We start from the raw sequence: 22,890 nt of genomic DNA, 5'->3' as shown, positions 1-22,890 counted from the left end.
GTCTTGACACCCTAACAGCTCTTCAGGGACTCAGATGACACCTCTCTCTTGGCCTTTACCATAAATCCCAGTGTCAGTCTCTCCAGTGATTATTAGCGGTGGCAATCCGCAGGGCTCTGACTTCAGTTCTAACAGTCTCTCAATAGTTTATTTTCAAAGCTTTTTTTTTTGTTTGAAATGCCAAAATGAATCAGAGAAGAGATCCTCTACACAGCATTAAAGATGTTAAAAGAGAGTAGATTAGGGGTATGTCTTTTTCCAGTCTCAAGACTCCTGGACTACATCACCATGTAAATGCCTTTACTTAGAGTTATGATTTTGGAGACCTTGGCCACTCACTCAAAGGATACCTGGCTTTCTTTATATGATACATAGCCCTTTTTGGTGCTCTATAGAAAGCACGTATGATTCTTTGTTGTCTTGTACCAGTATAAATGACAGGATTGCAGGCTCTGCCTCTATTTTCTGCTGTGCATCATCTATCAAGAGTGACATGTTTGAAACTTGAGGATGTCATTAGAGTCACACAGCTATATGAAAGGCAGTGTTGTTTGTTCCAGTTATAGGATCGGTCCATGGCAGATAAGTGTGTACTCACCCAGGTATCCTCACAGCTCCACGAAATGCCAGCAGATGACTCTCTCTCAGCTCATGCTCTGGTTGGTATACATGATAATGCAGAAACAACCCTGCATCAACCTCAGACATGGGAAATGTGTTCGAGCCATGCATGAACTTCCTCATAGGTGGGAAGTTTGCATCTCCTTAACCAGCTGTAATGACCTGGAGCACATTACCATTGTAAGCAGTTGAAATACATACTGTAGTCCATCTTGCACTGCTGTGTCACGTGGCTTCTAGCTCAGCTCTCTTCTCCTCCCATGGGTAGCCTCTTTGCAAAAGAATAGACACACCACTATCAGTGCTATAGCAGGTCAGAGCAGGAATGAGTGTAGTGTCCCTTGGTACACTCCACTGTTAGCAGAAGGAAGTTAAACCTAAATATAAATCACAGTGCTGTGGTTTGTGTTTTCTGTCCTTCCCTTTTTCCAATGGTAGAGGGTAGGTGGAGGTACTTACTCTTTTCTTACCGTTTCTGCTGCATTTAAAACTCCAGAGAGGAAGGGATTTACAGCATGAGCAAAGCTCTGCTTAGAAGCTGGTTTAAAGCATCCTAAGATTTGTTTCCAAGCTTTTAAAATATCTATTATTATCTCTCCCCACTCCAAAAACTTGATGGAGAAAAAGACGAAACATTCCCTATCACACAACAGTCAAACACTGTTTCCTTAACTGTGTTTTGTATTACTGGCACCTCTCCCATTTCCATCTCCTGCCTGGCTCTGCAGTGCCTGGGGGACTGTGTTATCATGATCAAGTGAGGAGGAAATCACAAAACTGGCATCCTCTAATATTTCATGCAGGAATCAAATGCTGCTTTACCATGAAGTCATTGGTTTCAGTCTGTACTTCCAATGCACTTCAGTAATTTCAGTTACTGGATACAGTTTTTAGACTGGAAAATAGATGTACATGAGCTGAAGTGGATGAGATCCCATTTGGAAGAGAACTCCATGTTTCTGTGTGACAGCTGTCAGGAATTCACGTGCCTCCGGAGACACAGGGCCTTTCTTTCACTCCAAGCAGTGGCAGGTGTTGTCAGGATTTGACTTCTCAGTTCCATAATGCTGTGTATCTCGGCCCAGCAATGTGCAGGAAGAGAAGCTGACAGTAATCCCTGCTTGTGGTAAGGTGTCCTTGGTATTTTAACTGAATCCTCTTGCTCGTTGAACAGGGAAGTTTCCACTTGTCACTTGGCTAGAGGATGGGAGCCAGCTGCCTGCACCCTGGGTCTCCATAAGGAATGAGGCAGTGAGGGCACCAATTAATTCCTGTTGGGATGTGCAGCCAAACTGATCTGAATAGCAGATCCAGAGCGAGTGCAGTGAGCACAGAGCAGTGACCTCCCCTTGCACAAACACCGTGGTTCATCTGAGTAGGCACCATAGGCATTCCTCTGTGATGTCCAGATACTCACAGGCTGGTCTGAGCTACTGCCCTGTCTGAGCTGGGAGATCTGCAGGAATCCTGTGAAGTCAGCCAGTGCCATTATGCTTGGATAATTGCTGAGGCAGAGAAAGCATATGCATCCGGGCTTTCCCAGACGCTGGGTAACCTCTCAGCTGCTACATTTAAGCCACACATTCAAAGTTCCCTCCCTATCCAAGTTTCTCATTCTCTATAAATAGGCAGTGCTGGCTTCCCTCAGACTGCTCTCTCAGTGAGGACAGTTCATTCTGAAGGCAATCACATTCGCTGATATCCCTGATGAGGCTGTCAGGAATTGATGCTGGTACTTGGATCGGTTGCATGTCTATTAAGAACAAGCTCCAAATTCACTTCCTCCAGGCAGAGAGCCAGACCTACTGACAGACAGAAGGGCAGACGCTCTTAAGCAAGACCAGCCCCGCTCCTTCAGATCCATCCTAAACCCACTGTTGTTTGCAGGGAAAAGGCACATTCAGCACCCTGTGGCAGTTGTTTGATGACTCCCAGCCCTGCTGCCAAACCTCACCTACAACCTAGAGGCAAAAGGACAGCTGATGTGTTTAATTCTCTACTGACTAACATGGAAGAGAAGATTTTCAACAGAGGTTCAAGCCTAGGCCAAGCAGCCAGATCCCAGGAGCTCCCATTTGTAACATCTCATGGGCACTGTCTGGGTTCATCTGACATCTGACATCTGACATCTGACTTTGAAGCTCCTGAGAAGCCAAAGTGACAAATAAGCTCTTTGAAAATCTTCACTCCCTCTGTAACGAACCCTTGCTGTTGGCAGCATTTCTGATAAGCTCAGAGAGACAAGTTTGTTTGGGGCTGGACTCACTATGGCATTGGAAGAGGATTTGAAGGACTATTACCTTCTGCTGTTGGTTTTACTTCTTTCGCATGGGATGATGAGAGGCAGAGCCCCCCATCCCCAGCCACACTGGGAGCTGGCTCTACCTTTCTTCACATACAAGCCTGTGGTTGAAATAGTGTTCTGTAAAAGCAGAAGCCCATTCCACTGGCCTGCTGGAAGCTGCTCCTCTTTGTGTGGCTTAAGAGACTGAACCCAAGATTTTTGTCAATTCAGAGTAGATGGCTAAAACCATCCTGGCTTATCCGGGATCCATGCCCTGTCTCTGACTACTTTTACTGCAGTCCAGAAGACATTTACCTGAAGAGGGGAAGAAGTCAACATGGAATAACTCCAGAAATTGGTTTTATCCATCAAGGAAAGTAGAATTTTCAAGTCTCTCCAAAACTCTACATTTGAGGTCCTTCCTCAATATACTGGTGTTAAGGCAAACATTTGGAAGTTGAAACTGGAAGGGTCTGGCCTGGGTTCAAAACTGCAGGGAAGTGTTGCCGAGCCAAGCTGAGGACTGTGTGAATTCACAGAGATAACCTGCAGTGACACCCTTTATACTCCAGAGCTGACACCAGTCCTCAAAACCAGGAGAGATTACTCCACAAAGGAGAGCCTTGAATCGAAGAAGCTGGTGTCTATGACTGCTTTGGTTTGACACAATTAACAGGAGCCAGTTTAATGCTGCCATGAGTGACAGTGCTCTCAGGCTGGGATTGCTGGAAGCAGCTCTGGTGTAAGTCATCCTGCAAAGGCATCCCATATTGGTTTCCTGGGGTTGATTTTTATCAATGTGAAGGGTAATTCCCTACCTGTTAGCAGCTATTCCTTTTGGACTGCCCTGTTTCTCTTTTCAGATAGTGTATTTAAATACATTTTCCAGCTGGGAGAGATTTCAAAGGGCGAGAGGAAGACTTTTGGGGGAAAGGATGAAGATCTAAGGAAAATCAGTTCTGTGGCTGTAGGAGAGGCTCCGAAAGGGAAGAACAGACTGGGCTGGAGGTTTTATTAACCATGTATTATGTTCAGTTATGCACCCCCAAGTGCACATAAAGGCTGTAATAATCCTTTTGAGTGTCTCCAGCTCCATTCCTGTGTTTGGTGGTGTCACCAGCAGCGGGTTAGAGGCAGAAGGAAGAGGGAAAGAGAATTGTGTTCCTCATTGTGGATGATGTTGGAAGCAGGGATGTGTAAAAGCGATTCTTGGCACAGTGCTTTTCTTGAAGACATGCTTGAGGCACCCTGAGCTGCACTCCCTGTGTTTCTTATCGGTGGCCTAAAATAGTGGTTGAATCCACAAAACCCTGGCACACCAGCACACGTCCTCACTGCGGGAGCTAAGGGGAAGTTCACCCTGCTGCAGTGCCAGCACAGGAGAGGTGCTCTCATGCTTGTCTGGTAGTTAACTGTCTACCTTGAGCCTTGTTTTCACTAGGAAAGAGCAACAGAGCAAGTGCCAAGTTTTCATCAGATCCTAAATGAATAGTTAGCACCCGACCCAAGTAATAATTATTACCCATGTTACTCTCACATGGGGAGCTGGAGGGTTTTTTGCTTACCTGGAGGGGTTCTTTTTTGGCTTTGCATATTCAGAATTTAAACTTGTGTGGAAGGAATGAGTTCTTTGGATTTCCATTGGGTGTTGTGGTGTCAGGAAAGCTTGAAAAACCACTCTGAAGGTTCATTCCGAGCAGCACATGCTGTCATTGCAGGGAAGGAATTCACCCATGAGCATGGCTCTGCAGAGATGCCTGCCTGCCATGAAGCTCTGCTGCCATCCTGGGTCCCTCTTGCCTGCCAGTGACATTCAGAGCCTTGGAACAGAACTGGAATGTCACAGGCCCCGTGACAAACAAGCACATTGGATGGACAGTGCCTGAACCACTGAGGATACAGCCTAAATAAGCACAAAGCAGGAGGGGAAGCTGTACTCTTTGAAGGAACAGGCAGGTCACTGCTATGGCTGCTCCCTATGTGGTTTGGACACTGACTAGAGCAGGTCTGTAGAGCGAAGTGGCGTCCTTCACTTCAGCACCCATCTGTATATGCACAATATGTAGGTGCTTGCTTTAGTTCTCAGAAACACATAATTCCTGCTGTCAGCCTGCAAGGTTAAACACTGTGCGGTTAAACACTGCTTCCACTGAACAGGATGGGATGGGGGGAATTAAAAGTGTGTATGTCAACATGCAGAGGGAGAACAGGACTGTCTCGAAACTATTTTGGTTTTGTTTTGCTGGGGATGGATTTGACCTGCCTCTTATTGCAGGATGCTGCAGCAAAATCAGTGTTATTCCAAAAGCACGGGAACATGCTGCAGCCTGTCTCACTGCTGTCTCCCAGTGCCTTGCTCTAGAGGGTGGCAAACGAAATGCCCTGTTATCTGTGCCTGCTTGCAGCAAACACGGCTTCCCTGCCATCCACGCTGCTCATCAGTCACAGGTGATTCTCCTTCTGTCTCACTTGAACACAGGCTTTCACCCCATGCACAAACAGAGCTCTGTAGTCCCAACTTTCCTCAGATTCTTTGCTTTGGGGAAACTAATGGCATTCGTGGGGTAAAGGTTGGACTTGGTGATCTTAAAGGTCTTTTCCAACCTGGCTGATGCTATGAGTGGAAGCACAAGAGCAATGTGCATTGAAAGCTTGCCACCTTCCGGACACTGAAGAGTACTGTGTCTTCCGTAGGAAAAGTAACTACAGAAAAGGAGCTCCAGCCCACCCAGGGTAGGTATGCAAGTGTCAGTGTACGTGTATGAACTTCAGGGATGAAAAGGGGAAAAGGTGGCTAGAGGACGAATGTGAGTTGCATAGGGAAGCACTCTAATCCAGCCTCACAGAGGCTGGAGTGCTCATCTTCTCCCTTTGTGTATGTTGCTGAGCTTGTGTAAATAAGGGATGTGTAGCATGTGCCAGTATGCATCCATCCACCACATATCTCTTCTTTTCCCAGTCCCACCTGCACATCTGCCCAGATGTGCTGGCCCTGTCCACTCCCACTACACACCCCGCAAGCAGCAGAGCCCCTTTGTGCCACACTCTCCCCAGCATGTGCTTTGCCCGGGAGCACTGAACGGGGCTGATGCCTGTGAGACACCAAACCCAGAGGTCCTGGGCTGTAACACAAAGCACAGACACAAACCAGTTTTCATTCATAAGCCACCATAGTTTGGATTCAGGGCTTAGGAGACAGGAGGCCATGGAAGTCCCCCACTGCATCTACCTGTTGTCCAAATGCCACAGAATTCTCAGCCACGGATTTCATGCCTGGGTAAAAATGCTCTGGTGATCCTACTGAGAGCTGTGGTCTCAGTTTTTAATAGGTGCAGTAAAACAAAATCCCATGGTAATAATAATAAACCCTAACCATGGGGCTTCAACATGGGGCTTTATGCCATGCGCACTGATCTAAAGGAGGGTCTCTGCTGCTCAGAGCATCTTTTTCTCTGGACTAACCCACAGACGTGAACAAATCCTTCCTCTAGCAGTGAGTAACAGTGGTGGGATCCTGACAGGGTATTTTACCTGAAAGCAAAACAAAACAAAATACAAAGTATTTATTTTAATTGGGTTTAGATGAGTCCCTCATTTGTGTTGTGTGAACAGACATTTGTGCAGTCTCAGTACAGCTTTACTGGTGTGACCGAACAAGGAGAGCTCTCAAAATCCCCAGCACCAGTACAGCTCTTCCAATCCTACCCTTTCATTGAAATGTCACAGCATCCCCCAATAACTCAACCCTCAGCAGAGGAGCAAGGCCTGCAGGAGAGCAGATTTCTTCATGCAGCTGTATCAGATCTCAGTGACACCCTGTGTATGTGCTCTGGGTGTTTACAGGTCTGGGAGCAGTGACATAGCTACCCCAGAGACACGATGCTCAGATAGACCCCATGAAACCCAAGGCTCAAATTAAACACCAGTGTATTACTACAGAGAAAATCAAGGCTATTCTTTCCGTGCCAGGAGCCATAAGCACAGATTTGATTCCAAAATAAGGTCAGAGTTACATACTCTTGCAAGCTTCAAAAGCCTTTCAGCTCCTATTGAAGAAAACAACTGCAATAGAAAGCGATCAAGACACCAAGGAGGTGGTTTTACTTTTGCCAACAAATACTCCTTTTACTTTCTTGCTGGAGTAAAGTGGAGCCAGAAATTGCAAAACCTCCATACATGCTGTGTCCAGCATCTCCCCCAAATATTGGTACCTAGACATTCATTTAAAAAGCAGCAATAAGTATCTTACAGGATGAAACAGCATCTGATGTATTACCATTTCATTTCTCCAAACATTACAAATCACTTCTTCTCTAGCCCTGTTAAGCCTGACCTGCCTGAAAATCAGTTCAGGTGACTCAAATGAATTGTTTTCCCTCTGTCACCCTTCCAGCCTGGTGCTGCAGCAGGAATTGCTTTGGATAGTTATGTTCAGGCCCAGGGGCCTGGGGCAACCTGCCCTAGTGGCAGGGGATTGGAATTGGATGAGCTTTAAGGTCCCTTCCAAACCAAACCAGTCTGGGATTTGACTTCAAAAGCAAAAGGTCAGAAGAACATTTCATCCCTCTCTCGCCTGCAGTGCTGCTGCTTTGCTCTTAACTTTGCACTTTGGGTTCCCATGGATGTGCATCCCTGTGTTTCCTTTGGGATGCAGAGGAAGGCTTCAATCTCTCTTGGCTTGCTGCAGCCTTGAAGTACTGCCTGAGCATTCTTTTCTCCTGCTGTTGGTGAGATGGTACATGGAATAAACTGCCATCAACCCTTCCACAACAGGATCAGACTTTCCCACCCCTTCAGGTCAGCCCAGCAGTAGCAGAGATTCTCCATTAACTTCAGAGGCTTTTATAGCAAAGATGATGATTGCAATCGGCATGCAAATGAGTCAAGTCATTTAATCTAGTCTGGCATCATCTTAATTATAGCAGTGTGATCGACCTTTTTGACCATTCAAATTGCCTACCAAAACCACAGCAGGGCACATCGGGCAGAGCTCAGAGAACTGTGAGGAGAAGGAATTCTAAGGGCACTTTGAATGTGTGAGGTGAAATCAGCCTCCAGAAGCTGAATCCCTGGGCAAGATGGTGATTTGAGCATCCTCCTCCTCACTGGGGATTCATATGGACCAGCAGGCATTATGCTACAAGGCTCTGAGACCAGCAGGAGCAAAGGTGTGTGCAATGTGGTTACAGCTCCTCTGAGGCTCACAGGGCACCCTGAAGTAGGGAAAAGCTTGCAATTGCTGTTGTGTACACTGAGTAACAGCAGGCCTAGGCTGCTTTTCCTTTTTGCAGTACTCAAGAATTGTGTATCTGTCTCCCAGTGCTGTTCTTAGTCTAGCTGTCATCACAGAACTGTTTCCTGGCTAATAACACACAGGTAGTTTCTGTTATCAGTCACCTTCAGCAGGGTGTGTGAGGTGAGATGCCACCCTAGGCAAAAGACTGATGGCTTTTGAGTTTTATACCGCAAAACAAACTTCAGTCCCAGGATATAATACACGCAAATGCAGCAGCGTAACCACCTGCAGCAACATCAGCCCTTCCACTCATTTCACATCAAGGTGTCCCTTTGTGTCATCAGAGCACCACAAACACACACCTGAAGCTAGCTTCACACCAGGGCCACTCCTGAGACACCAGACCTGGTGGCACTGCTTTTGAAGCTCCACCACAGAGGTGACACCAAGGCAAAAGAACAACCTTGCCCTGCAGTGTTGCACCACTGCCAGCCGGTATCAGTGTCCCAGGAAAGACACATGTGAACCAATATCAGGCCATGGTAGAGCAGCCTCACAATTTGCAGGTCTTCTCCCCTTAGATAATCCCCTGAATGTGCCCCACCTGAGCCCCAGTAAGAGATGCGATAGCCTGACTGGGCCCTCTGGACCAGGTGATGTCTGGCATGCTCAAGGCTTTGCATTGCAGACGTTAAGCACAATGTAACGGAAGGTTTCTTGCAATGTTTCACTACCTGCAGAGGAGACTTTAGCTTACATCCTTTTATGTCTCTCTGCAGAAGACACCTAAAATTGCCAACATCAACCCTGTTACAAATACTTTGATTTCTAGTAATATTAGCTACTGCGTTTGGTGACTTGCAGCTAATTCTCTGTATCTGGAACAAATCCCTTCCTTGTCCTCAGGGTAAGACTGTAAGCTCAAAAGCATTTTGAATGAGCCCGTGCTGTGCAGATCTCAGGCAGAGGCACACAGAAGAGCCCTTGCAAATGTAAAAACTGCAGAGGCTGTTGTCTGAAATAACACACAAGTGCTTTTGTAGCAGAAGTAGCATACTTTGGCTCTCATAATTCTTGCCCATTTATCTTTGCCTTTCCCAGCACCATCTGGGTACATGCAGGTGGCTTCAAAATCTCTAATTGCATTCATTTTAGCCATGGCACCTGCCTTGCCTTTACATTTCCACATACAGACCTGGCTCCTTCTTTTACTTTTTGCCTCTCCCTTTACCCAGGAGAATCAGCTATGCTGGTGTGCCCCATACCACCCTGGAGTTTAGGGTCCTTGTGGGGTACCAAAGACAAGACTCAGGCATTCTGTGTTGTCCTGCGTTTTACGAGCAGTACAACAGCCTCCCATGGCACTTAGCTAAGACAGAGCTTTTCCTCTTGCTCTTTCTTCTCAACCTGGGAACGCAGAATCAGGAATGAGGAAAGCCCACCGCCCCTCCTTAGCCCTTGCAGAAAACGTCTTCTCTGTTCTCTCCTTACTTTTACCATCACAGCTCATCCCAGGCCACACCAACCCTTCACCTCCCCAGCTCCACGGAAGGGCAAGGCTCTCAAAGAACCAGGGGTGCTACAGCCTGCACTCCGCGACCCTGGCCGGGGAAGGGGATAGAGGAGCCGCAACCAGCGCACACCAAAAGCATCCTTTGGTGAGCCCGCAGTTAACCCCACCCCAGCTGCAGGCAATAAGAGGCCAGCCCAGCTGAGTCCCATGTTTAAGGCCAGGCGTGCGCCCCGCGTTGTTCCCGTTGGGATTTAAGGGCGGTCGTGGGGGCAGTGCTCTTCCTGTCTGAGGGGTCGAAGGGTCCTGAGGGGAGAGCCCCTGCTTTCGCCTGGTGTTCCCGTGGGGAAGGGATGGAGCTTCCACAGGAGGCTGGAGGGAAGCAGCCCCGTGCTGCCATGGAAGGGCACCCAAGGGTGGCTGCGGAGGAACCCAGCCGAGGTGAGGCGAAGGGGAGGGCGGGTTTGGGGCCCACTAGATGGCGGCAGCTCCTTATGGTTGTGTCCTTAGAGCAGGAAAAGCGGAGGGTGAGGCGGGAAGAACGCGGCTGGGAGCGGAGCCGAGCGCTCCAAGCCCTGGGGTCCCTGCACCCTCACGGCTGAGAGCTGGGGCAGCCGCCGGAGCCTTTGCCTGGGGGTGTTGGTGCTGTTAAACACTCGCTTTGGGAGCTCCGTTAAGTGCAGGGGGAGGCGGAAGCTCTCCAGTGTGTAATCCCTGCAGTAAGGGCTGCGAACGTGCCCGTAACCCGGCGCTGAGCGCACTGCCAGGCCGTGCTCCGGTGCGCTCGTACCCGCGGGGCCGCTGGAGCCTGTGCATCCCCGAGGCGGCTGCGGTGCCCCGAGCAGGGCTGAACGGCTTCCCACCGCGTCGAACGGGTGTGTGTGTATGTGTGTGTGCGGCATCCGGGGGTCTGTGCAGAGCTGCGGCCCCCCCCGGTGTGTAGCGGCTTTTGCTGTGCTCGGAATCGGGCTTTTAGATGCCAGCAAGAGTCACAGGTAGAACGGGCTGTAGATCGGAGGACAGAGTCCTTATTTGTGCCAGTGTAGCTAACAGCCACGTGTTCAGGACGAGGGACATCGCATCCCAACCCTCGCCATGCTGGGCGAGTCCGGCCTTTGCCTTTGTTGCGCAGATCAACCTCTTTAGCACTCTGAGCCCTTTCTCTGCAGGGTTGCTGGAGCTCCTAGCAGTTAGTGTGAGCATGAGCAATAGGGCACAGGCTTCGTGGCTTCTTTTGAAGCAGAGTGGTAAAGAGAAAGGGAGTTTTGTAGCTGTCTATGGTCATGGTAAAGTCTGCTGTAAAACAAACTAGTGCAAGGTTACTCTTTGTCCCAGTAATGCTGCTTGGTGAATGAGAGAACTTGTATATGTGAAACTTAGCAGTTTCGCCCCTCCTGTCCTTTCCTGGAGTGGCCCCTCGGTGTGATCTGTGTCCTGATGCTGCTTTAGCAAGTGTAGCTCAAGATCTACCTTGTGTTGTGTGAACCTTGGGCGTGTTCATAGTGTGAAATCAGCCCTGGCTAAAACCTTCACCCTGCAGATGCAGCAGGATTGCCATGTTATGCTATTTATAGACAGGATAGAAATAACCTGATGAAGGTCGGGGGAGAAAGTTGTGGTAAAGCTGTGAGGTAAACAAGCACTTGATTCATGGGCGATGACAAGGAGAAGAGGACAGTTATGTTAGCGCAGATATCTTAATTCCCTTTTCACTGCTGTTGCTGTTAAAATAGCCCCTCTATTTTTGCATGCTTCTTTGTACCTCTGCTGTGCAGTGCACACCCTCTTCTCCTTTGCCAGGCTGCAGAAAGCATCCCTTTCCCTCTGCGGGTGTGATGCGTTTCAGTGCAGTGAGCCTTTCTGGGTGTTTGCTGCTGCGTTGCTTCACTGAGGTGCAGTGCTGGGAAGAGCAGCTCCAAAGTTGGTTACAGATTTGCTGGGAAGCTTTCAAGAACTGGGTAGTTTTTCTGATGTTTCAGTCTACTTGTGTAGCTTTGTAGCAAGAATACAGTCACCCCTAGGGGTTGTACTGGGTGACAGATACCATGGCTCTTGCTGTTGTCATGCCTAAAAAATGGAATATGTTTCATTGCAGGTGCTTTACCCGGAAGCTGTGCCTTTTGCTGTAACACTGACCTAGTGTTGAAGGTGACAGACTGCCTTTCCAATAGCCCACATACAAGCCAGTGCAACCTGTAAGTGATTTAAAGATGTGCAATCTTCCATTTGCTTATCTTCTTGTAGCAATATGATGCTTCATGTGTTGCTGAAAGTGCTCACCCAACTGTGCTGGTGTGGTGTGTTCATCCAGGTTCTGATTTTGATGGAACAGTCCTGCAAAACTGGCCAATATTCCCTGGACTTCATTTGTGCTCAACTCCCTTCCCAACCCTTCCCATCGGTGCTGCTTAACTGTGATGTGAATTTTATCCTTTTTCTGAAGTGCTGTTTCCTTTCTGCTTTCCTGATACTGTCTCAGAAATGCTGATGTCCTCTGGATGCAGTTAGAGCCGGTGCCCTTTGTGGAAGGCAAAAGGGAACTTTAAGTTACCTCCACGCTTAAATCATGCTCTTAACTTGGTGGGATGAAGTGCTCCCTTCTGCCCAATGCAGTTGTGTTACTGCTTGTGCTACTGTGTACCCAGATTAGCACTTTGTCAGTGCTAGCATGGTAACTGGGATGAATACTGTTAACTTACATGTAGCTCCTGGTTTTCCCCTTGTGTGTTTGTTCTGTGAAATGCTTGGAGGGCTGAGCAAAGGATGGTGCGTTTGAGGCCTTTATTTCCATTTGCTGAAGTCAAATGACTGGAATTAAATGTGACCTGTATGAAAGCAAGCCTTGTTTCCAAAAAGTGCATGGGGAGCTAAGATCAGAAGACACATTACAAACATTGCAGTAGCGTAACTTGAGGCAAGTGCAATCATTTACTTGACTAATGAATCCCCTGGGCTGCTAGCAAGAGAGCAAATCCCTCATTCATCTTCTTAATTTAATAAGCAGAGGGGTTGGCCTTAAGGGTAAATGAAATGCATAGTGATCCTATGAATGTTTCAACAAATTGCTGTACAATAAGATAAGGGAGATCCGGCAAAAGGCTTGCTTTAGCCTGAGAGACTGTCAGTGGGCTTTAAGGGAAAGAGAGAAGCTGGAGGTGATGGGGTGATGGCTCTGGGTAGCTCTTGCGTGGCAGTTCTCTCTATCTGTCCCGTTTGTACAGGCTGGAACACAGGATTTTTGTTGGGATATTATCTAGTGAGCTCAGTGCCAAAGTAGTGCTTGTGTTTGGTGCTGCACATGAGTTATCAGAGATCAACAAGCTTGCAGAGCAAGGAATGCACCCTCTCTGCAGCTAACACCCTGCTGCTGCTTTAATGTCTGTGTGCTCCTTGGAAAGGCTCATGGAAGAGCTGGAGGATGCCTGTGCTTGTGGGAGCTAATGAGGCTCATTCCTGTCTTTCATGCTCTTAATTACTTTAGAGGAGAAATCAATGGTGTGAAACAATGAAATGCTTTGCTTGTTAGAAGGGTGATTGCTGGTTCTGCCATCGCAGCAATTACTGTGTGATCACCGAAGCAATTGTTGTGTGTTAGGGAAACTGAGGCAGAGATGAGGTCATAATATTGCTATAGATGATAAATTCCTTAGTATGAAAATAAAGCCAGGGTAAGGAAGCTTCTGCCATGTGTAATACACTTAGTAATTTGTTGGGGTTTTTTAAACCAAAGAACAAATGAAAACCGCAGAAGGGAATGTTTTTTTAAACTAAAATTAAGCCATAAGCCATATAAAGTGACTTTGGGGAGGCTGGGTAAAGCATAAAGAGGTTGAAAATGGGAATGCTTGTTCTTGGCTATTGTTTGAGAGAGGATTTTTGGATTAGATGGGCCATTGCTATTGAATGCAGTTTAATACTTGTGATCTTCTAAGGCCCTTTCTGGTGAACACAAAATGAAGAGTGGAAAACTGAGTTGGATTATTGAAAAATGAGTGACTTTTGCTGTGTCATGAATTTGAGTTCTTGAAATCAAACTGGATGGTCAGATCTCTGTTAGTGAAGGTAAAATACAGAGATATAGTGTTCATGTATTGCATTGGGATCTGCAACAACTGTTAACTCTGATTTGGTGGGATGGAAGCTACATAATGTGGATTTAAGTTACGAAATTCATGTATATGCATTAGTGTAGCTCTGTACTAGAGTAAGATTGTTTATAATGGAGTGCTTTTGGATGCTAGCCAGTGCTTGCAGGGCTGTTCTTCTGGAGCTTGGTGACTTTAAGAATAATGCGTAGCAAATTGCTCTTTTTAATTGAGGTAGGTGGTTGTCATAGGCTAAGCAAGGCCTTGGCATAGTGTGAGCAGTATTTTAGGGTTCAAGTTGCAGTTCTGAGCACATGAAGGATTGAAGACCTTGACAATCTCAGTATTGCGGCACTTATGCTAGCACAAAGCAAAATCCCTCACAAGCACCAAGTCGGTGCCTGGATTTGCTGTGAACACACAGGGGTTCTTTGCACTTGAAGCTAAGCTGGAGGCAGCTTTTATGTCCTGTTGTTCCCCCATGGTCAGTGCACGGCTGCCTGTTTGAGTGCTGTAGATACCATATGCAAGGTGCTCCTGTGTAAGGGTGCAGGCAGTTTTGAGGTGTGCATAGCTTAATTTTGTAACAAAAAACACTTGAGTGAATTAGACTACTGATGCTTTGTGTCCTTTGCGGTATGGGAGCTGTAGGAAGCATTTTTATTTGCATGAGAGAAAACAACCAGGTATTTGGGTTTCAGTAAGGTGGGGAAGAAGGGAAGCTTCCAAAGGGGAATATCCTCATTTCCACTGTGGCTTGGCATTGAAAGGGCTGTGATGTTAAGCCTGTCTGGAAACTAAAAGGTTTAGGTATGTTGCGGTCAGCTTCTCCTTGTTCATGGAGCGAATGGCACTAGGGGATGAAACAACCCCACCATGGTGCGTGGTGTCACTCCCTTAGGTGCTCCCTCACCTATAAGGTGACTTTGAACTGGTCGATAAAGACCAGTCTGTCCCCAGATCAGACTTCAGACATGAGCACTCTCAAGAGGAAGGGGATAGAAAAGTGTCCTGGTTCTGTAGCTGGGATATGATGGATATGTGGGATACATGCTTCTGTTGCCTAAGAGTTGCTGTGATTTGGAGCAGTCCCCAGGTCTTGTGGATTGGCTGCTCACTGCTATTCCAGTTTAGCTGCTTCATCCCTTCCTGTGACAGGACTAGTTTTAACAACAGGAAAACCTGTACAGAAGGAAGGGACATGCTATGGCTGAGCCCAAGAGGCACTTCATTCCTGCTGGAAGAGGGTAGGCTGTGTAGGTCTGCTCTGGCTCCTGGTTGTAAAGTCTGTCCTTCCCCTTCCTTGCAGAGCTCATCAGATGTGTTGAACTGATGCAGTTTGCCAAACTGACATGCTGGGATAACCCAGTATACATATTGTTTCTGGGTGCAGGTACCTGGATAAGGGACTTAACTCTTGGACTTGTCCCCGTCCCCTCTTGGCTTGCTTTTTAGTATTTCAAAGCTGCCTCCTGCTGTGACTTTGGCCAGACTAACTTTGATGCTTTAGCCTGTTTTCACTTGAGAGTGATTTTTGTGCTGGTGTATTAGAATAATGAGGGGTTTGGGCTGTACTGCTGCTGTCATTTGCTTCCTAAGAGTCTGGGCAGCATTGAGCTGTGTTCGGTGGGGAGAACTTAATGTGGAAGCATGAAGCTCATCGAGCCCTGTGTTCATGTCTGCACGCCAGTGCCTAGATAATGCTGCAGTGTGCGACAGCCTGATGAGCATCAGGGTGGAGGGGCCAGCAGTCCTGGCTGAGAATTCACATTTCCAGTTCCCAGTTTGGTGTGCACAGCTCACTCCAGACTGGGAGTTTGTTATTGAACTGGTGTCAGGCTTACAAGAAATAAGCCCTTCTTGCTGACAGACCCCAGGCTGTTGGTAAACCCGAGTGTCCCATCTCCCAGGCACCTCTTGCTGGGATGCTTCTCTGCATGTGGGTTAGTGCACTGTGCTCTCGTGTGTAGCTGGTGAGTGAGGGACTCCAGAAAAGCCTGCATTGAAATATGGAAGAGCTGGATGCTAGGGGCATGTGAATGCTGTAATACCAGCCAGGGCCTGAGTTTGCATCTTCCTGTGTCTCTGAAGGTGGTCAGTGTCAGATGTGCCTGCAAGGTGCCAGGAACTCCTTAGCATGCTCTTTTAAAATGTCAAACTCTTCTGTCTGCTCCACAGAGTGATGAGATCTGTCGTGTCTTCAGCTGAGCCTCCATAGTACAAATGGTAGCTGTGCACCTCGTTCCAGAGCTCGCTGGGTTTCAGTCGGCCAGAAGTCCAAAGCTCTCCTGTACTCCTGCCCCGGGAGGTTTGGCCTTAATGCATTTATCTGTGTGTACAAGGAGAAGGGAACATTTCTGTTTTTACAGATGGCGTGGGTTCAGGAAATCCAGTCAGCTGGTGTGGATCTGGAAACCATTCTGCCCTTATTAACACCCTCTGATGATATAAACAGAGAATCCCCTAAGCAAGGAGCAGTCTAAATAAAACTGCAGGCCAAACCAGAACATCCATGGTGTGCCAGATCCTGCCTTGGGGAGAGAGAGGATGGGAAGTGCCAGGAAAGGGAAGACCTTAATTTGTAAGAGAGCAGATCCACGATTAAGGAAGGTCTGTGCTCCTGCCTCTCCCAAGAGGGCAAGAGGAGAGCTGAGGAAGGGATATCCTAGAGAAAGGGGTTTTCTCTGCCACTGCTTTGTCTCATCTCTTGGAAGCCAGGAATTGTCTTAGGAGAGAGGCTGTATAGATCTGAGCCTGTATTTGCTCTCTGCCTCAGTTTCCTGTCTGTAGTTCAGGAAGAGCAACTAAGAACACCCAGCTGCAGAGCAATATCTGTGCCTGTGGTGGGAGCCCTGGGGTGCTGCTAGATGTCTTGTCTTTCCTTCTTTCCACTTGCAGGTACGTTACATCAGGGTTTGGGGACGTGCCACTTGCCACTGGTTGCTCAGATACAGCTGCCTTGTGCCCTCCCCTGACTGGTGTTTGTGGTGAGGAGTGGACTGTGTGATCTTAAATGGGGTGGGTTGTTCCTATGGACTGGGACGGTTCTTCTGGGGTGACAACTCCAATGAAGACAGAGATGGAGGGGCTGGAAAATGCTGGGATGCAACTTCGAGACCTGAAATAAAGAAAGGGAGTTTCCTCTTTTCTTCTACTGCATCATCTCTTTGTTTTCCTTTTATCGCTCCCTTTTTGTTTGTCTTTTCTCTCCCTCTAACTCCAAATGTAAGTAAGAGTTTAATATGCTGAGACAGGAGAGAAGTTGTTCCATGTGCTGCAGATGCACAACATGTCTTCATTAACTCCCCATGACATTCAAAATAGCTGCAGATAAAGACAAACTAAATCTGTGCAGACAAATATAAATGCCGTTCCCCCTCCCTTCCCTTCGCCCCTGCACAGAGCACCCCCCTCGGGGCATGCATTCAATTGCTGAAGATGAATGGAGCAAAGCGGGGCAGCATTTGGGATGCTTCGACTGGCCCTGCCTGCTTCTGCCATCAGATGGCTCCACACTTCAGGAAATGGGCTTCCTGACCTGGAGCCAGCCTGGGAGGTGCTCCATGGGGCCTGCGATGCAGCCTTTCCCTGATGGGGTAGTCGGGCAAGGCTGGTAAAGCCCTGGCGTTGCTGTCATCTCTGACCTTCTAAGGTGTATGGAAGGGCAGACCTTAGCGCTTAAGGCACTAGGTGGAGAGTGAGGATGTTCTCCTTTGCGTGCTGTGTAGCTGTGAGCAGTGATGTAGCTTCTCCCCTGGGGCGTGGACAGGAGCTGTGGCGATGGAAAGCAGGATGCTCCCTGGGACAGGCGCCACGTGCAGTATCTTTTGCTCCTCAGCAAATCTAGATGGCATTACAGAGAGCTTGAGCTTCTGGCTGGCTCTTGTTGTGACAAGTATAGGCTGGAGCAGCCGTTTATGTGTCCATGTCCACCCTGGCTTGGGCTTGTCTCCCCAGCATACAGGGTTTGGGGCTCAGAGCTGTGTTGCTATAAGGAGAGCTGATGTGCTCTCATGCCAAGATCTCGTGGTGGAGGAATCTGTAGGTACAGGATCCTAGTCTGTAAAATGACTGTGAGCCTATTATGGGTTTTTGTTTACCAGTGGCTAACGTGTCTGTACAGGGCTTCACAACTCCTAGACATATGGACTGAAACTTGATGTGTTTCTGGGCAGAATTCTCTGCCCTGGGGTTTGCAGCTGGTACCCAGAGCATCCCAGCTTGCTTTGACTCACAGAGTTGCTCTTTCCTGCATCCTTCCTGACTCAGACTCTGCTCGAGCTGTACTTGTGTGGAAGTCTCTGATCTCCCAGAGCTTTTCTGCTGCTGCAGTGCCGCAAGACTTGGGGTGAGCTCAGATTACTGCGAGCTGTGGTGAGCAGCTTCCCAAGGAAGGACTTGCCATCTCTTTCCATTAGTCTTTTCAGTTCCCTCTCTGTGCACAGCAGATGATTATCTCGCAGAAGCATTCTGGGTGGGTTTTTTTTTCCCCGTGTAGTTCAAATTAGCCTTTCCTAAGTGCATTACCTTGCATTTGTCTGCACTGAACTTCATCTGTCTCCACGCTGCCCATCCACCTAGCTTTGTTAAATGTAATTGAAATTGAGTTTGGGCCGGGGGGAGGCCTAGGGTTGATGTAGCAGGAAAGCAGAGACCTGTGTTTCCTGGGTCCTGTTAAATCCAGTTGTGTTCATGTCACACTGAAGTAAGTGAACACCAAGAAAGGAAGGCAGGGCAGAACCTCAGGTTTGAAACTAGAATAACTGAATAGCCTTCCTTGTGTGGATTCATGGCTTGTGCTCCTTAGGCTGAGGTCAGAATCTGTCCCGTGGAAACTGGTTGGAAATGGCAACTTCTTTCTCTAGAAGCAGGCAGAGCGTGTGAATGGGGATTGTTACCTCGTGTCAGAGGACACAGCCCCCCAGGGCTCACTAGTGCCCAAGCAGGGATCTGAACGCAGGTTATTAATGAAGAACAGTATCTCTGCTTCCAAGGACTGAAGTGAGTTCATCCGCACCAGTGAGCTGGTGAATAGTCTTACAATTTGCTCTGAGTGTTTTATTGTTTAAACTACTCCCAGTAACTGGCTAATAATAAGCAGCTTTTAATAACAGTAGTGGGGGTAAAGCCACACACTACTGCTAAAATGAAGCTGCTGGTTGTGAATAGAATGATACAGACCAGTAGACTAAAGAGTGAGGGACTATATTCGGCAACCCAGGCAAGACTCTGTACCCCTTATTATTGAAAAAGCTTTAGTGGTGTAAGGTGGCATGCTGTTGAGAAGGACCCAGACCTCCGTTTGGAGAAGTGAACTCAACACTTAACCTTTAGTTCGCATACAGGGCCCATGACATATATATGATTTTTGTGCAAGGAGCCCATCATGAATAAACAGAGTTAAAACTATCCCTGCTGCAGTTAGAGAAGGTGCCCCTCTGTTCCCCTGCTTCTCCTTATAGGAACAGCAGCCATAAATATAGAATCCAGGCTGATTTGTGCTGGAAGGGACCTTAAAGCTCATTCAGCTCCAACCCCTGCCACTAGAGCAGCTTGCTCCAAGCCCCTGTGTCCAACTTGAACACTGCCAGGGATGGGGCAGCCACAGCTTCTCTGAGCACCCTGTGCCAGTGCCTCAGCACCCCCACAGGGAAGAGCTTCTGCCTAAGATCTGGCCTGAAATCGCCTGCAGAAATGCTGTAAGCACCTTGGTGGTGCTGGAATTTGGGTAATGGGAAGCTGAACCCCCTTTCAGTGCCTTTAGTCTGGAATTTTAAGCCTTGCAGCCCTGCTCTGTGGAGGGAGTTGTCATTTTGCATTTACAGAGCAGACACCTGAAATCGTAGAATCAACTAGGTTGGAAAAGACCTTTAAGATCATCAAGTCCAACCTTTACCCCAGTGCTGGCAAGACCACCACTACTCTGTGTCACTGAGGACCTCTACATGGGTGGTTTGATCAGCTTACAGAGATGAAATGGGGAAACTGCTTGTTTCCCAGCAGTGACCCTCCAAGTTCTGCAGGAGACCTCCCTGTGCTGCATCACCTTTCTCTGTCTTGGTGCTTTGTGCTTCTGTTCCTCTCTCCCTCCTCCCTGTGCTCCTTTTAATGCCTTATTTTTGCCTTAGTGGGGTTTTCCCCTCCTTCTGTTCCTGTGACAGGCACAGTGCAGAGCTCCAGCACCCCTGTACATGACCACCAGCTTCAGGTAATGTTTAGTGGCAACTAAATGAGATTCTCCTCCCTTACCCTCCCCTTGTGTTGAATGAATCTGAAAAGGCTTTTATGGTTGGGGGGAATTTAAAAGGGTTCATAAAAGTGAATTTTAAGAAAAGCCTAATGAAGGAAATGAACCTCCTGAGATCAAAGCTGAACCTGCTGTGCCAGTGCAGAGTTTAGACTTTGTCTTACGTTTCCACTGGCATGAAAACACATGTACAAATGTTTCTTCCAACAGCTGTAACTCTTACAGGCCTGTGGGGTTGCATTAATGGCCTACTGCTGTTTTGCCTAGTGCTGGGCTCAACTGTGCCATTAGAAATTCACTTATGTGAGCTTCCTTTTGCTTATGGAGAGGGCTGGGCATCCCCATGATCCATCAGGCCAAGAGCAGAGATGCCACCTTCTCTAACGGTCAGCTTAGTGCTCTGTGGCATTGCTTCTGCCTCTTGCTGCAATGGTGCTATGAAGAAAATCATAGAAACATTGAGGTTCTAAAAGGCCTAAAGGCAGTCCCAAGTGTGAGATTTGAAGGCACCCATCTTGCTCTTGTTCTCCTGGAGCCATAGGGCATTAAGTTCACATCCATAACGTGATCCTTTCACATCCTTAACGCAGTAAGTTATGGAAATGTTAAAGTCTTAAAATTCCATTTTCCTTAAATTAAAAAAATAGGGGCTCTCAATAGGCTTGGAGGGGGGTGGAAATGTTGCCTGAGTCGTGTAGGGGAAGTTCCATTAATCATGGGAAGCAAACTGAAGGCCCTTAATTTGAACCAATTTCTGTGGGCCAGGCTCCCCATACCTGTAATTTTTCCATTACACATGTAATCTCCTCTCTGCAAAGGGCTACGTTTGTTTAGCATCAATTCTTGGGGTTGTTGTGGATTAAAGAGTGGATGGTTCAAATTTGTCAGGGGCTGGCTCTGGTCTCCTCTCCTCATCTCGTCACTTGTCACCCTTGCACAGGTCCCAAGGCTCTTGCTTTTAAAGTGTTTCCATGTGTTTGAGGACAGCCTAAAACTGGGGCTACACAGAGCCTGATGCACTCGCAGCTTCCCAGAGTGCTAATGAGGAACACATTGGCTGTAAGTGCCTGAGCAGAGCACCATATAGCAAGAACAACAACTTGCACACAGCCTTATTTATTGCAGGCCTGTTTCTCAGAGAGGGGGAATGTCGGCCTGGATTTGGACTTTCACCTAATCTTCTCTGAAAGTACCCAGAGATATTAAGCGGCCACCTACTCGGCTGCTGGACTTCAGTTTAAAAGCAGATCCAAAAGCCTGCTGCTATGAAAGCAAATCACTGGCAGACACAGTGGTGGCTGTAGGTCATGGCCATAAACCTTATGCTCAGTGTAAAACCTTTGGACTTGGTATTTTTGTGTGTAAGCTGGGGTGGTTTTGACATGGAGTGGTGTTGGTGTAGGATTGATGGCAAGGGTTGGAGGAATCGTGTCCTTCTCTGTTGGGAGGTGGTATTACAGCTACTACAAGAGAGCTAGGCAGAGCATGCTCTTTCTGGAACCTAGCCTAGGAGGATACACTAAGCTTTCTTGGGTCTGCATGTTGGAAGCAACCCTTCCGGCTTCCAGAGCAGCCTATTTGAGTGAGGAGATAGGGAAGAAGACAGTAGGGGTGAACGTCCAAATTCAGTGATGTGAACCCAGACTCGGGGAACTTCACGGATATGCCCATGATAAGAGCCTGATCTTTTCAGGTGGGCCTCTTGCCTTTTAAGAGAAGTAATGCTGCCTGGATGGGTGAAAGGGAGCATTTCTTCATGACCCAGCACAGGTGTTGCATTGCTCAGCCTCCTTCATCCCTTTGTTCTTTTTGAATAGTGTTCACAACCTGGTCTGCTGCGAATGCTCCGTTGCAGTGGGGCTCTCTGGTCATACTCCTTGCAGAAACTAGTGTGAAGTGTTCCTGTTTGCTACTGAGTCTATTCATGGGCAAAGCTGGAGATGTCCAATAGACCATCTCCCCTCTGCTATGGAGGTGCTTCCAAGAATCTACAGTAACACTGAATTTGCCCCAGGGAATGCTGTTACACTTTAAGTCAGTCATAGCATGATTTTTGTAATGAGTTGCCTGTTGAGATTGATTATCCAGGAGCATCCTAAGAACTTGGTTAAGATACCTTTGAACCGTGATTTCTCTGCTCTTTTCCATTTACCTAGGTCCAGTTGGACAAAGATATGATGGAGAGCACTTTGCCTTTGACTGGGTAGCAGTTAGTTGCCAGTTCCAGCAACCTAAACCCAGTATATAGCTTTACAGGGATTGTCTTCAAGGTGAACAGAAGAAATTCTCAGCATTCCAGTTCTTTATTAACAGACTGACCCACCTGCTTCAGTAGTGCAAAATGAATGTTGCTCTGATTTACCCTGGCCCAGGACTTAATTCTCTGCATTAAATTACACAAATTACTCCGAGTCTTGCAAACTACAGTCAGTGCCTTCCTGCCAAGGGATGAGCTCATGGTCCCTCACTTGTCTTGGGAGGGTTACAGTGACCTAACCAGGACCTGAGATGCAAGTTCTCTCAGCTCCTTTTGCCTGCTGTTCCTAGCAGGAATAGCGACTTCTCTGGAAGCCCCTGCTTTTACCAGCAGCCATGTGGGAATGACAGTTCTGTTGTTCTCACTGGAGCTGGAGGAATCTTGTGTGTGTGAGCAGGATGGGGTCTGCAGGCGAGCCTGAGTGTCTGGTCACGTTGTCTGGCTGGTAGAAGGTTATTTCTCATTCTGTGCTTTGTCTGTGTCTTGGTATTGCAAACAGCACAGGTTCCCTGGGGATGGTGGTTCTGTTCTGACTGGGTATGAGTTCTGTCCCTGCACAAACTCGCTTATTTACCCCTCAGACTTCTTACTGCTTGTGCAGGGAAAGAGGGAGCCGAAGCAAAGCCATCATCTCACTTATGCTGAAAAAC

General features: G+C 47.7%; 1 protein-coding gene across 1 annotated transcript in view; it reads left to right on the top strand.

The window, feature by feature from the left end:
- The first annotated feature begins 11,744 nt into the window (after positions 1–11,744).
- PAPPA (pappalysin 1) overlaps positions 11,745–22,890 on the top strand; it is a 365,052-nt gene continuing 353,906 nt past the window's right edge. The window contains exon 1 of the mRNA XM_061477061.1: positions 11,745–11,846. The gene's annotated coding sequence lies outside the window, so the exon portion shown is untranslated. The remainder of the gene's footprint in view (positions 11,847–22,890) is intronic.

The sequence above is a fragment of the Pezoporus flaviventris genome, unplaced genomic scaffold, assembly GCF_033815535.1.
Source record: "Pezoporus flaviventris isolate CSIRO_AGI_PZ_B2104156 unplaced genomic scaffold, CSIRO_AGI_Pfla_v1 ptg000097l, whole genome shotgun sequence".
Lineage (NCBI taxonomy): Eukaryota > Metazoa > Chordata > Aves > Psittaciformes > Psittacidae > Pezoporus > Pezoporus flaviventris.
Note: the sequence above shows the minus strand (reverse complement) of the source record. Positions and strands in the feature narration are given on the sequence as shown.